The sequence below is a fragment of the Armigeres subalbatus genome, chromosome 2 (genome assembly GCF_024139115.2).
Source record: "Armigeres subalbatus isolate Guangzhou_Male chromosome 2, GZ_Asu_2, whole genome shotgun sequence".
In the NCBI taxonomy this organism is placed as follows: Eukaryota; Metazoa; Arthropoda; class Insecta; order Diptera; family Culicidae; genus Armigeres; species Armigeres subalbatus.
In genome coordinates, this window is record NC_085140.1 from 317581781 (window position 1) to 317596194 (window position 14414).

The window sequence follows — 14414 nt, forward strand, 5'->3', positions numbered from 1 at the left end:
CTTTGAAGGACGTTCTACAACAATTAATCAACTTGGAATTGATCAATATTCATTGTTCAATGGAAGCAATGGATAATCACAGCCGTATACACAGATTTTACTACATATAGAGCGTTCAATTGTTCGCTGATGGTTGTCGATGACATCGGGAGTTCGCACAGAAAAAGTCAATATTAAATTCTCAAAACAACTGATCTGCTTTCGTGAGCAAAGATACAAACTTCGATTTGACGAATCTGAGGGAAAATCCACGCAAACCAACATCATCAACAGGTAGCAGAAGTCTTCACCTAGTACGTAATGATGGTAAAGTTAGAGGTAACAGACTTACTTCAAAATATTGCGCCTTACTTCAAAATATTTTAAAATTTGGTTGGTAGTGCTAAAACTTGACAATGTAATCGATGTAAATCGACGAGTTCATCTTAGAAACCATAGATCCCAGATGCATTCCATACGCTCTTGGTATCTGCTTTGATGCGTTAGGTCCGTACTGTCTTCGTATGGTAGATTAGTAATTGCCCTATGTTTGGTCGATAAGCAATGAATAAAAATTTAGATCAGATCTTAAAGTAGATTGAGATCGTACTAACGACGCAATTGACCGAAACTTTTCATGTTGGAAGAGGAGTATGGTAAAAGAGGATGAGTTGAAGCTCTCCCCTCAGCTAGACAAGATGGTATCCTTTGAGAGCCGTTAAACATATCATCCCGTTCTCTTTTCAGACAAAAATGTCCTCCTTTTGATAATATGAACTTTTATAGCAAAATTATTTATTATACCACTGAAATAACTGTCAAGCTTTCAGAAGGCATTTAAAATTCTCTGAAAACTTTTAAATCAATCCACACATTAAAAATCATACTTTTAATTCCTCCTGTTTACCCATCTGTAGAACGAGTTGTCCTCATTTCAAACATATTGATTTGGTAAGCCTACCCCTTGCTAACCGGTTAATCTGGATCTGAGGATGAGGAACACGCCATCCTATTAGGGCTGTTTAGCATCAGCAGTTTTACCACTCACTGGAAGGTGGGATTTCAAACCAAGAAAAACTCGGTCATCACCAATCAAGAGCAGGGCTTACACCGTGTAAGGATGTCCATGATGTCCAGATGCCGTAGTCCTCCCGAAAAATCTGCAATTTCAGGTAGGTGGCTCTGCTGTGCTCTGTACGCAAACAGGAACACGTTGATCCTAGAGGTTGGTTAGATTACACCAAGGGACGGTAGTAGCTTTTATCTTTCGCAATAATACCGCGTTGTTAGCCCTCCATTGGGTTTTCCAGTCCTGGCTGATGACTCTTCTGGTCCAGGCTTTTGCGTCAGCCAGGGGAACTAAGGGGTCTCCAGTTAGCCTTGTGAGCAAGGGTGTAGGAGTGCCAGTCCGGAGATGGAGAGTTCCATTCTCGGTCCGGTATAAGATGTTTTCGGGTGGGAAACATTCTCGACTCCCTGAGCTTAGTGTATCCATTATACTTGCCACACAAGATTCATACTCATGCCATGACATGACGGGCAACGAAAAGCTTTCAATTATAAACTAACGAAATGCTAATATAATAGTAAAGTGAAAAGCAGGCCAAGTTCCAGTTGGAATGTAGAGCGATAGAAGAAATACAAGGGAAACTGAGGATGAGAAGCGTCGGTCACCATACACACCTGCTAGATGTTCTGCTTCAACGTTGGCAGGCACTCCACGGTGTCCCGGAATTGCAAAGGTCGTGTACTGGCGCATATTCGCGAGGATGCTACGGATCCAGGGATTCTTATTCTTACTCATTCTTCAGTGATGCAAACACGCAGGCGGAATCTGTTAGAACTGCGGCCCCTCGGAAAGGTCGATAGTAACATTGAATGTCGCTGCCACCGCCGCTGGAAGGCTACCTCAGGCGGATTAATTGTAGCCAATGACTCCGAGGTGGACTGCGAAATTCGAGACTGACTCGTCCGTGCATCGATGCTCGAACCTATCATATTCCTTATGTAGCCGTTCTGCCACTGACCTACATACGTAGTGCTTCCGAATTATCTACACTCTTAAATCGTCTCGCTATGGAGTGGTCAATTGAGGACATAGGCGTTACTAGAGACTCGATCTAGGGGGGGGGGGTCATGGCCCCAGCTAATGAGAGACAATATGCTTAGGCGATATAAAGCACTGCATACACGGGCTGCCAATTGCCCGTTTTCTTGTTGTTAACATCTCTTAATATGCGAAAAATTTAATTGATTTCTAGCAATGGTGTGATTTAGTCAATACGTGTCTATTTTTCATATTCATATTCGTCCGAGCTCACTTCGGTTTTTAACAGGGACTACAATAAATTTACTGTGAGAAATTCTTGTTCGTTTTCTTCACAGTTTCAAATTTCTGTAATTACGCAAAGTTAGTGGAAATTCGAAAAGACCCTAACTTGAGCAAATCCCGCGCTTAGAATCATAGGGACATAATTATATCCATCGATTTCTCTTAATCGATTTTATATTTTGTTAATTACTCAATTGTTTAAAAATCTACAACCGTGATTGTTGAGTCTGGTGCAAGATGCAAACTTCGCCACATCAATAAAAAGGTAACATCCAAGAAGAGAAATCTATTAATGCAGTTTCTACCCTATGATTTTAAAGGCGAGAAATATTGGAATCATTCAACTATCTTTTTTATTTGGAGTGATTTTTAATTGTTGTATAAGTTTGTTACAATTCATTCAGTATATAAAAGAACTATTCTTCCTTTTTCCACAACTTTATATCCGCTTAGATCTACGTTCTCCGATCTCAACAATAAGACTAGAAAAGGCATATACTATATATAATAGCCCTGTTTGTCTGTCCGGTGACTAGCCAACCAGACGCAGCACGCGGGGAAATTCTCACAAAAAATAAAATATTTGACACTTCAATTCTTTTTCACTATCAGATGCAGAAAACAAAACCAGTGACAACCTTAGACAACCAGACACAGTATTTGATGAAAAAAATCACAGACAACAGACGTTGAATAACACAAAAAAAAACACTTGCCATGGGCGCTACTGCGTCCACAAATAAACTAGTCTGTTATAAGTTACAAGAGACCGAGTTTGATTAAACAGTGAAAAGTAATCATCTGGACATTCTACTGAAAATAATTTGATCAACTGTTTTGCGGCATATTTAAATAATATCCCATTTCTATGTTGGAAAGGTTTATAAAAGAATTATCGTTTGAACTCTGATTGGCTGGATTCAGGAGCATACAAGTATGGGAGCAATAATATACGTAGACAGTCACATTTATTGTGTGTGTGTTTTTTTTATTCTGGTCGAATCAATTCCAACTTCGTTTGAATCTAACCGTTATTGAATGTCAGTGTTTTTATAAACAATCTTGTTTTTACTTGGTATAATCAATAAACGGTTTGCAAACACTTTATTAATTAATGGCAATGGAAGTGATTGGCATTAAAAATCTGAAAAATCTATATTACTTGAACTTGACATTTTGCAACGACAAGTTTGATACTCTGCCGAAAAATTTATCAAAGAAGACATACAGGGGATGGACAAAATAATTAGTATAGGCAAATTTTAGGTAAAATTAGATGCGTTGTAACTATCTTCGTTGTCATCCGATTTTGACAATTCAGGCATGCCCGAACTAGAAAATTAATGCAGTTTGACGGTATGTCCATGGAACCAACTATGGCCACCAGATTCCGGAGATATTCCGGGTTTTTCGGAGGTAGGTTCAAAACCGTAAATTTAAGGTGGATATTAGGGGGAGTTGTAGTTGAAAATTGAATAATATTAGTAACAACAAATGAAGTAGGGCTCTTGCTGATTGGAACCATATATTGAGATTTGGAATCGGACCAGAATCAAATTAGATATGGCCATTTCTTTCAAATCGGTCAGGGTCACAACTTCATTTGAATCTCGCTTTTTGATAGATCGGCCACTATGATTTTATTTTAGAAGGGCTCTAATGTGTCCAGAATGAAAAACCAATTGAATAAACGGATTCTGGAGTCGCTGGGATGTCCCCGGGGAACCTGTGAATGGGGACATTTAAGCTTTAGCACCAAAATCAGTCATTCGACGGCTCTTTTTTCATGGTTTTGATCAGGAAGCGAAGTATGAATATAAAATGGTCCATTGACGGCTCTGACCGCTTCCAGGATCTACGGATTGGCCCCGGGAACCTGTGGAAGGGGACATTTTAGTTTTAGCACAAAAACCAATCATTGGACGGCTCTTTTTTCATGGAATTCAATCAGAATGTGAAGTATGAACAAGAAATGGACCATTGACGGCTCTGACCGTTTTCTGGACCTACGGATAGCTCACGTGGAACCTGCCTACTTCATACTTCGCTTCCTGATCCAAAGCCATGAAAACAGAGCCGTTGTATGACTAGTTTTGGTGCTAAAAATAAAATCAATCTGTAGGTCCAGAAAGCGGTCAAAGCCCTCAATTATATTCATTTCTCGATTCCTAATCGAAACCACTAGAAAAGAGACGTCGAATGACTGGTTATGATGCTTAAAATAAAATGTCCCCTTACACAGATACTCCAGGAGCAATCCGTGGGTCTTGGAAGCGGTCAGAGCCGTCAATGGACCATTTTATATTCATACTTCGCTTCCTGATCAAAAATCGAATGACTGGTTTTAGTGCTAAAACTAAAATGTCCTCATTCACAGAATCCTCGAAGGCAATCAGTAGGTGCTGGAAGCATGAATCCATGAAAAAAGAGTCTTCGAATGACTGGGTTTGATGCTAAAACTAAAATGTCCCCTTCAACAGCTTCTCCCGGGTCCAATCCGTAGGTCCTGGAAGAGGTCAGAGCCGACAATGGATCATTTTATATTCATACTTTGCTTTCTGATCGAAAACCATGAAAAAAGAGCCGTCGAATGACTGGTTTTGGTGCTAAAAATTAAATGTCCTCTTCCACAGGTTCCTCAGAGGCAACCAGTAGGTCCTGGAAGCAATCAGAGCCGTCAATGGACCACTTGATATTCAAACTTCGCTTCCTGATCGAAAACCATGAAAAAAGAGCCGTCGAACGACTGTTTTTTTTTGGTAAAACTAAAATGTCCCCTTCCACAGGTTCCCCAGGACCAATCCGTAGGTCCTGGAAGCGGTCAGAACCGTAAATTGACCATTCTATATTCAAACTTCGCTTCCTGATCGAAAACCATGAAAAAAGAGCCGTCGAATGACTGATTTTGGTGCTAAAACTTAAATGTCCCCATTCACAGGTTCCCCGGGGACATCCCAGCGACTCCAGGATTCGTTTATTCAATTGGTTTTTCATTCTGGACACATTAGAGGCCTTCTAGAATAAAATCATAGTGAACGATCTATCAAAAAGCGAGATTCAAATGAAGTTGTGGCCTGACCCCTTTGATAAGTATCGATCGGAACCGATTTTAAAGAAATGGCTCTGGTCCGATTCCAAATCTCAATATATGGTTCGAATCAGCAAGAGCCCTACTTCATTTGTGGTTACTAATATTATTCAATTTTCAACTACACCTTCCCCTAATATCCACCTCAAATTTACGGTTTTGAACCTACCTCCGAAAAAACCGGAATATCTCCGGAATCCGGTGGTCATAATCGGTTCCATGGACATACCGTTAAACTGCATTAATTTTCTAGTTCAGGCATGCCTGAATTGTCAAAATCGGATGATAACTAAGGTAGTTACAACACATCCAATTTTACCTAAAATTTGCCTATCCTAATCATTTTGGCCATCCCCTGTACGATGCAATGAGGAATGAAGAAACATTTTTGTGGTACATAAAAATTTACTATCTTGGGATTCGATTTTCAAATTTCCTGGGGAGGGGGGCACAAGAGCACGGCTAAAGAACTTTCAATACCAACCAAATTTATTGATTTTCCAATTGGAGACAGGCCACGTCGAACAAAAAAATTTACCCGAAAGTTCACCTCGACTGGAATAAAACCCCTCACCTCATGCTTGGTGATACTGTACTACTACCAACTAGGCTATCTGCGGCCTGAGGCCTTCTATTTAATCCCGAACTAGTGATAATTGTATCTTTTAAGATCTCCTTGTATCAGTTTTTTTTCTCTTTGTTTCAGCTATTTTTTAATCCCTCTGTATCAAAATACAAGTTGAAATGTCCTCCTTGATACCCATCTAAGACGAAAACGACCAAATCATGACATAATCACTCAAGCCGATTTATACCAAATTTTGAAGTCAGGAATAACCTGATGTTAGCAATGAGCGCATGGTATCCTTTATTCGTGATACCATTCTTTAAGGTAACCCAGATTCAACATCAACCAATAACGTGGAGGTCAATCTGTTTTCATTGGAATGACTAAAATTTCAATAGAAAAAAGATGAGGAGTATTTGTAATGCAGGGTTTGTAATGCTCACTCAATCTCTTGAGCACAGGATGCTTCCTCGCGAAAATTTTCTGGCAGAAATCGTTTTCCGGGAAAGAAAAACAGTCTGGAGAGTGATAACCATTTTCCGCTCACTTCGATTGCTGCGGAAAAATGGTTAACCCGTATATTCATGTCCTAGCCCTAGCCTTTTTATGTCATCACCAACGCAAATGGTACCTAGCAGGTTATATGAAACAAAATAACCTAATACCTACATGAAGATGCGATAATTCTCGAGAAAAGTGAGTAAGGGGTAAAAATGATGAAGCGAAAAAAAAAATTCGTCTCATAAGCACGATTTTATTTATCTTCCAAGGCTAGCTCCAGAAAAAAAACTGATGGGTGAAAGATGCTCCTCATCTTCAACATAAACAACGAAAAAAGATTCTCGCTTGACTCGAGAAATGCTTGCTTTGATCTCATTGATGCGAAAAGTTGAAACCCTGGTTATAATCAGAGGGTGTGTAACATTTTCAGGAAATTCAAATAATTTACAGCAAAGTGTTCTGTGCCGCGTTAAGATAACTTCTGCAGCGATCATAAAAATGGAATAATTTGCAGTAAATTGTCGATTTTTGGCTCCCATACATTTGGTACTACTACTGAATATCCCGATTTCATCACCCCCTGTTGAATTTTGGGGTGATAAAATTGGGCATGTGACAAAATCGGAAAAAATATTCAATTTGCAATTCATTTCACAAATATGAATTGGTTTAAGCTTTGGAAAGGCAAAATGCGTTAACGGTACCCTCTATTTCTTGTCGAAAATGCTTACAGAATTCTTCACTGGTGCTCAGAAGTCATTCCTAATAAACCACAGGCGGTAAAAATTATTTCATGAAAATTAAATTAAATAAAAAGAACGATTCAAATTTTCAATTTTTTGACGTGATAAAATCGGGTCAAAAACGTGACAAAATCGGAGAGTGGCAAAATCGGGTCAACACTGCACTATATTTAATAAATGTATATGTATAGAAAAACTTTGCAACTAATTATCTTGATTTTTTAGGCTGTTCAAAATGAGTGAAAAACTTCAGATCATGGACACGTTACAGCAACAACATCAGAAATTTCGTTATCTGTTATATATAGTAAAAAGTTTTGATGCAGACATATTCATTGGTGGAGAGCTTCTTTTCGCGATCGCACAATTGCTTTACAGTCCTGTTGTTCCTACGCCGAGTTGTGCCCCATTAAATCCAATAGCTGGTGCTGCCAGTATAAACTATGGGTTAGGGATCTATAAATGAACTTCATGGACTGATAAACAATAGCAACTTAAATAGTCTACAATACTGGTACTTAGCCCTGAGTTTCTTGTTTTATTGCAAGATAGAAGAAGTTTTATAGAAGCAAAATCTGAATAGCAGAAGCATGTCAGAATTTATGATTTCTTCTGAATCATATATCATCTCTATATCAATCTCTATATCATAAATTGTACTAATTTATGCCGGCGAATGCACTCAATCGAGCACCATCTGGCATCCGCGTCGAACTAACACCATCTCGCCATCTCGCAATCTAACACCGCAAGCAGCAATCCACAAACATCCCCCAATTAATAGACCCATTTCACCGCATCGTCCAATCTAGCCGTTGAATTCCGACCATCCCGTTCGACAACTCATCTTCCCCACAGACAGACACCGGTCCGCTGTAAAAGTAACACCACAATAAAACGCTACAGATTCCTATTATTTTTATCGTTATCGAATAGGTTCGCCACCGGACCCCTTTCGATGTTCCACTCGATCGACGCGACGCGACACACGGTCAGACCCCCATACTAAATTGGGGGGTGGCTCTCACATCTTGTAACGGGAGCAACGCTTTCGTCGTCGTCATCGTCGTCGTTGCGCATCGCAATCGTAAGCGGTCTACGGACTATGGAGGGGAGAATATCGCATATATTTTATTTTATTTCTGGTCGTAAATTATCATGATCGTTGGCTGTCACATTGCGTCTCGTTCCACAATCGTCATCGTCGAGACCTCTCCTCGCCGCGCACCAGTGCGGGTCCCAGTCGTGAGTCGAAGTGAATGGAAGCTCGATCAGTTCAATCCAGTGTGCATATTGCTGGTAGTGCAATGCGATCTCGAGGGGTTGTTGGTTTGGTAGTCGGGAACGAGCGATTTTATTTACGACCACGAATTAAGCGGCCCGGAAAAAGGTGCAAATCCCGACGAACTCGCACGGGCTTTCGTCCAAATCTGGAGTTCGTCTCCGTGGAGATGTTTCTGTGTAGTTCTTTTTTTAACCGCTATCAGCGTGACTAGCTTTTATTGCGTTTTGTAGGTCGTCATCGTCGCACGGAGGAGGAGAACATCGTTTCCGCTTCTGGAAGTCTTCGGTTTCGGGCGGCCATCGTTCAGCACCGGGTGCGTGGAGGATGACATCGAATTGTGGTCGTCGTCGTCGTCGTGATGGCGCGTGATGATCGGTCGTTTATTTTCCGTTTTTGGGGGCGCAGACAGAACGCGAGAAACTATTCGTTTCCCAGGCTTTTGTAAAGATATTGGGAGGCGTTATTTGCATATCGAACTAACAACGTGACTGGCTACCTATTGGAAGCTGTGATGGGATATTAATTGTGGGGAGACATATGGGTATTTGCATATTCTTGCTATTAATTTTACTGTATGATGTTTACGGTATTTTATGATAGTTTGTATGAAGGTCGCATCTTGTCGTGGAATTATAACAAAAGTAAATATATTATGACATTGAAACTCCAAAATGAGCTTTTGAACCACCAGTTTCCTCATTTTGTACCACTAATTACTATTTTCCATTTGTGTCCATCAAAAAGTTAAAAACGCAACATTTTTACTTGTTGCTGTATTGCACGAAACCGTCAATATCATCTTTTAGTCTATGTATTCATTAACTACTTCCCTACCTAATTACAGTCAACTCATCTGCATTTCGTTATTGGAGGATCGTCGAGGATTTAATACCAACTCAATCCTACAAAGTTGCGCAGTAAATGGACTTGAGTTCAATTCCCGTATCGAGCTTTTTCTCTATTTTTTATGTAGGACAATTATTTATCTTCGGGCGATTAAAAATAATTTACAATTATTTATAATTATATTATAATTCAAAATATGAAAAATACATGTCTTTTCTAAAAGAAACTAATTCGCTTTCATCATACTAAATACATAATATAAAATACAAACATTAAGCTGATGGAAAAAACGATTCTCTGAATTTGAAATCCCACATTTCCTCCTTCACATTATCTACTGCAAGTGTATATAAATGTTACCAAAATCAATTCCATGAAACCGGATCGCCTTTGATAGCGCGCGTTAGTGACTGACTTTTTACAACGATCGCATACTTCATTTGAGATGAGCGTCATAATCTTCGGTTCATTAACGACGATAACCCCGGCTGGGACAATCTGTCCGCTGTCTGTTGTTTGGACTATCACAATCAAACAAACAATTCTCTCCGCTGCTTCAGTTGATCTTGCTCACTAGGTCGTGAGCCATTTCGAGTACCACTTCAGCGTTACACTCGCGATCTGCATCTACCGCCAGACAGTCAAACACCACTCTCTACATACTTATACGAAGCACATTTCATCATCCGCCCTTGCTCGTTGCACTTCATTTAGCAAAACGCATCATCTATTGGACCGTGCCACTACAAATCTAGCAAAAATGCACCAACCTGAACCGAGAAGCGCTTTTCGTCGGTCCGCAGTCCATTACATTTTGGCACATCAAAAAGCGTTTTCCGTGGCGATGCGATTTCCCAACACAAACGTTGCGACTTTTTCACCTCAGTCCGTCGGCCAAATGGTTCGTCGGTTCGAAAGTCGCGTCGCGTCGTTGTCGTATTGCGTTGCGTGTCGTAATATAGGGGAAAGTGATGTCGAACGCATCAAGCACGCCTTCCCGATAGTGTAATACCTGCATATTGTGATCTATTAGTCCAATGAAAATTATTAAAAGTAGGGATAATAACTATTTTGACAGACTTCGTATTCTGTCGTTGTTAGAAAGATTCACATTGTGCTCAAATTTGTCCTGGAGAATTTTCGTATTTATTATTTCAATCACACTTTTTATGCTAAACAAAGTTGAAACAAATTGAACAGTCTTTTAGTGATGGTTTTTCTGCTATATATATGAAATGTTACTCATACAAATGGCTCATACTTAAAACAATACAAATTAATGTTCTTAGTGGGTCACATAAACAAGACAAATATGGAGCTAGTAAACCGTTGACCAATTCTTGACTGCTGGTTCATTCCATACAATCTTCCCCTACTCTAAGTCGAGCCGCGTTTTCCACCGTGGAGTGCAGAAAACTGCGAAGGAGGTACGAAAATTTCACTGGGATATGGCCAATTTGCCGCCGCCATCGCATCGGGGTGTCGTCGTGAAATGATTCATTCGTGGAAAAACGGTGCGATATGCTGCATGCACGACTTGCATAATACCCATGCGCTCTGCCCGTAGAAATCAGTTTGTTTGCAGGTTGGAATAGAAACAATTTTGACGTTATCAGCAATTGAATTTGTCGGGCGACACGAGTGTCGGGATGTTGACTATACATTAAATATTTTTATTGCTACAAATGTGAACAAATGTTGGGACGACTGCAGCGCCACTACGATGGTGGCATTTCGTTGATGTAGGCTGAATATTATTAAAACATATTGATTAGGATCTGAGAGAAAGGGCGTTCAATATATTATTCTATGCCATCATATACAATCACGTAATACTAGTGAACAACATTATTATTGAAAATGCATGCAGAATTAGATGGAACAAACTCAAAGGGCAAGGCGAACAGCGCTAATTCTCAGTAATTACGTTTTTTCTGCATTGATCTTAGCAAACACTGATGAGAATTATGCATTTTCCATAAAGCTTTGAAATTCACTGATGTACAGTGATGTGATTATTTATCGTAACTAATGAACAAATTTAGAGAGGTTTAACTTTTTTTTTAAGTTTTCTATTATTAATATAGTTTATCATTTTCTCTCGACCCAACTGGTGTATACTGTCTGCGAGTTGGCCTTCCAGATACCATGAACGATTTAGCCATTTCAAATGATGTTCATCGACGCTCAGCCCTGACCTAAATAATCTAGAAATCTTGTAGGATTCCAATAAAACCTTGATAGGTTAAAAAATCATTGATTTGCTTCGAACCCAGAACACATTATATATTAAAAATTGGATAAATTAGTTAGTTGAATTCTTTTCTTCGGCTTACAATTCAGTGAAACGACAATTTCTACGAGCTTCCAAACAGCGACCGTGGGTGGGTCAGGGGGTGTGACAATATAGATGTTTCATACAAAAAGTGTGACATAGGGGGGAGGTGTTGAAAATGGCCAATTTTTGCGTTACGTAATTAATGAATCTTCCCTAAGGTGGCCAAAACCGGTACACTTCCCCTAATATAATTTTCGATTATTTTCAATTCAGTTAACAAATGTAGCAAAAAATTAACATAGAGGAACAAATTTTGCACATATTTTTAAATTGACTGTCTGAGAAACTCTTGTAAGAGTTGTCTCCTAACCAATGCTGCAATTTCTCATGTTCAAAGAGAGATGTCACGCGATGTTTACATATCTGCCCCTTTCAATATCTATAGAAACGCGAAGGATGAATGGCATGCTACAAAAATCTTAAAAAATATTTGTTCCGTGACAGGGCATGAAAGTGTGCAATGCCTACTTTATTTTTGTGTTTATTACCACTTTCAACCTTTGAAGAAATTCCTTTGAAATGTTTAGATTTGATACGCTATATCGTATTTGTAAGGATTGTCCAGAAATGCAATGCATTTTTTGGATTAGTTTGATGTAGAAAGCTTAAGATCATACGTTCGATGGAAACTTTGGAAAAACTTGAAAATCTTAACTGCCGTTCTACGCATGCTTGTGGCATTTGAAGTTGAGCATTAATTTTAATGGCTGACGTCCACCCGTTATGAAATTTAAGAATATTACATCACAGGACCATGCTGTAAACTCAATTTTATTGAACTCATTCTAAGTTTTCGCCCACGAATAAAGTTTGCGACTATGATCAAGCAAATAGTTTGGCGGGACAGTTCTGCCGAGAAAACAGCACTTGTTTGGCGGTTTCTACGCATCCTAGGTTCCGCTTAGAGCATGATTGCGTAAATGACTACTACGATGACTTTATGTCTCTCCATGCTTTGTCTATGGAAGTGAACTGTCCATGCAGTTGAAGTGATTATGTCGATGGAAATGATTTTTTTTAATTATTGTCACCACTAACTACTGGAACAGGCTAAGTTCGGAAGATCTAAGCAGAAAATACCATTCCAATGAGCGTTACTCCATAAAATAATAGGATCGGCCATAGGGATGAAATTAATTACTGTGAGACAATTATGCGTAGAAATTAAGCAAAGGGACAAATAGACTTGATGTTATTTTCAATGATTTTCCGAAAAAAGTTCAATATCTGTGAGAGGTTTCGATAAGTATATATCAAAATAGACTGCTCTATAGTAAAAATCCACAAAAACTAACATGGGCCAGTTATGCGTAGAAAGGCAGTTGAAGGAACAGAACGATGAATTCCATTGCAAAATCGGGGTTTGTTAGAGATTCTTCGGCAACTTAAGCAATAGTAAGTATCCTATGTCACTTGAAAACAAAGTCGACTCGCAACATCTCGATGGCTTATATCTCGATATCTCTCCCTATGTCAATGGATTTCTCGGTTCCTTCAATTAACATACATTATTGATTTCTATATCTAGATAATCTCCCTATCTCGATAACTCTTTATCTCGATGTGTTATTCTCATACTTTGCTCAGGATTCTTACTCCCTGTTTTGATATATGCAAATTTCTAGGCTACTAGGCCGCCTTGACATGACATTTGTTTTGTTGTCATTTTTATTAGCAACGAGCTTTTTTGATCTAGAATTAACTTCAATTTTGCTTCCATTCCTTGATTTGTCCTTTGTCAAAATTTTGTTTTGTCAAAAATCGGTATTTTATCAAAAATCGGTATTGGCAATGTTCCTAAAGCCGTATAATTTTGTCTTAAATCGAAAAAAGAGATATTAGCTTTAAGGTGAAATTCATCAATCATATAAAAATCATTTGAAACGACGGCCGCCTCTGAATTCCAGGACGTAAAATACGAATCAAGTGTATTATTTTTAGGATAATAAATATTCATGAAAAAAGCTTGAGATCTGAGAGCTTACGAAACATGACCAACGCAATCAAAAAATGCAATCCCCTTGCGAAACAATAATGGAAAAGGTTCGGTTGTGGGCTCGTATCTTTTGAGATAGATATATCTCGCTTAACTTTTCAAAAGGACCTAAGTAACATTTCTTTCATGAATTAATTTGAATAGCGCAATCAACATAAAAACATGAAAGCTTTTGATTGCAGTACTCAAAATAATTCATGAAAAAATGTTACTTAGGTCCTTTTGAAAAGTTAATCGAGATATCTACTCTACAGCATGCAATGCAATGCAAAGCATTAATAGCCTCACTTTACCACGTGGCTCTGCTTCCGATTGCGATTCTGACCACTTTAGATTTGGATTTTATTGACCAAACGAAGTAAAACATTACCTCCAAACCACTGACGGACCAATTCTAAAGTTTGATATTTCTTGATACGAAATCCGATAGCGATTTTGATCATCGACCGATCCACTTCAGAGTTGAATTTCTTTATGATATGATATGATTTGTCACGATTTTCAAATCCATTTTTTCCATGATGTACTTGCAAGTACGACAGTTTCTTCAATTGAGATGCAAACACAGCTATTATCAACAGTATCATAAATGGAATCATAAGTGACTAACTTTCAGCAATTTTAATGATTTTTCTGCCTGTTCTGGATGTTTGCACAGATTTAATCCGAAGATCCGGAAATGCCCACGACTCTGCAAAGTTCCTTCCATATTTTTCCATGTTTTGCAAATAGTAAAAA

The 14414-nt window shown here is 38.8% G+C and overlaps 1 protein-coding gene across 2 annotated transcripts in view; it reads right to left on the reverse strand.

The window, feature by feature from the left end:
* LOC134212640 (protein apterous) overlaps positions 1–14414 on the reverse strand; it is a 285114-nt gene that overhangs the window by 260410 nt on the left and 10290 nt on the right. The gene's annotated exons all lie outside the window — the stretch shown is intronic.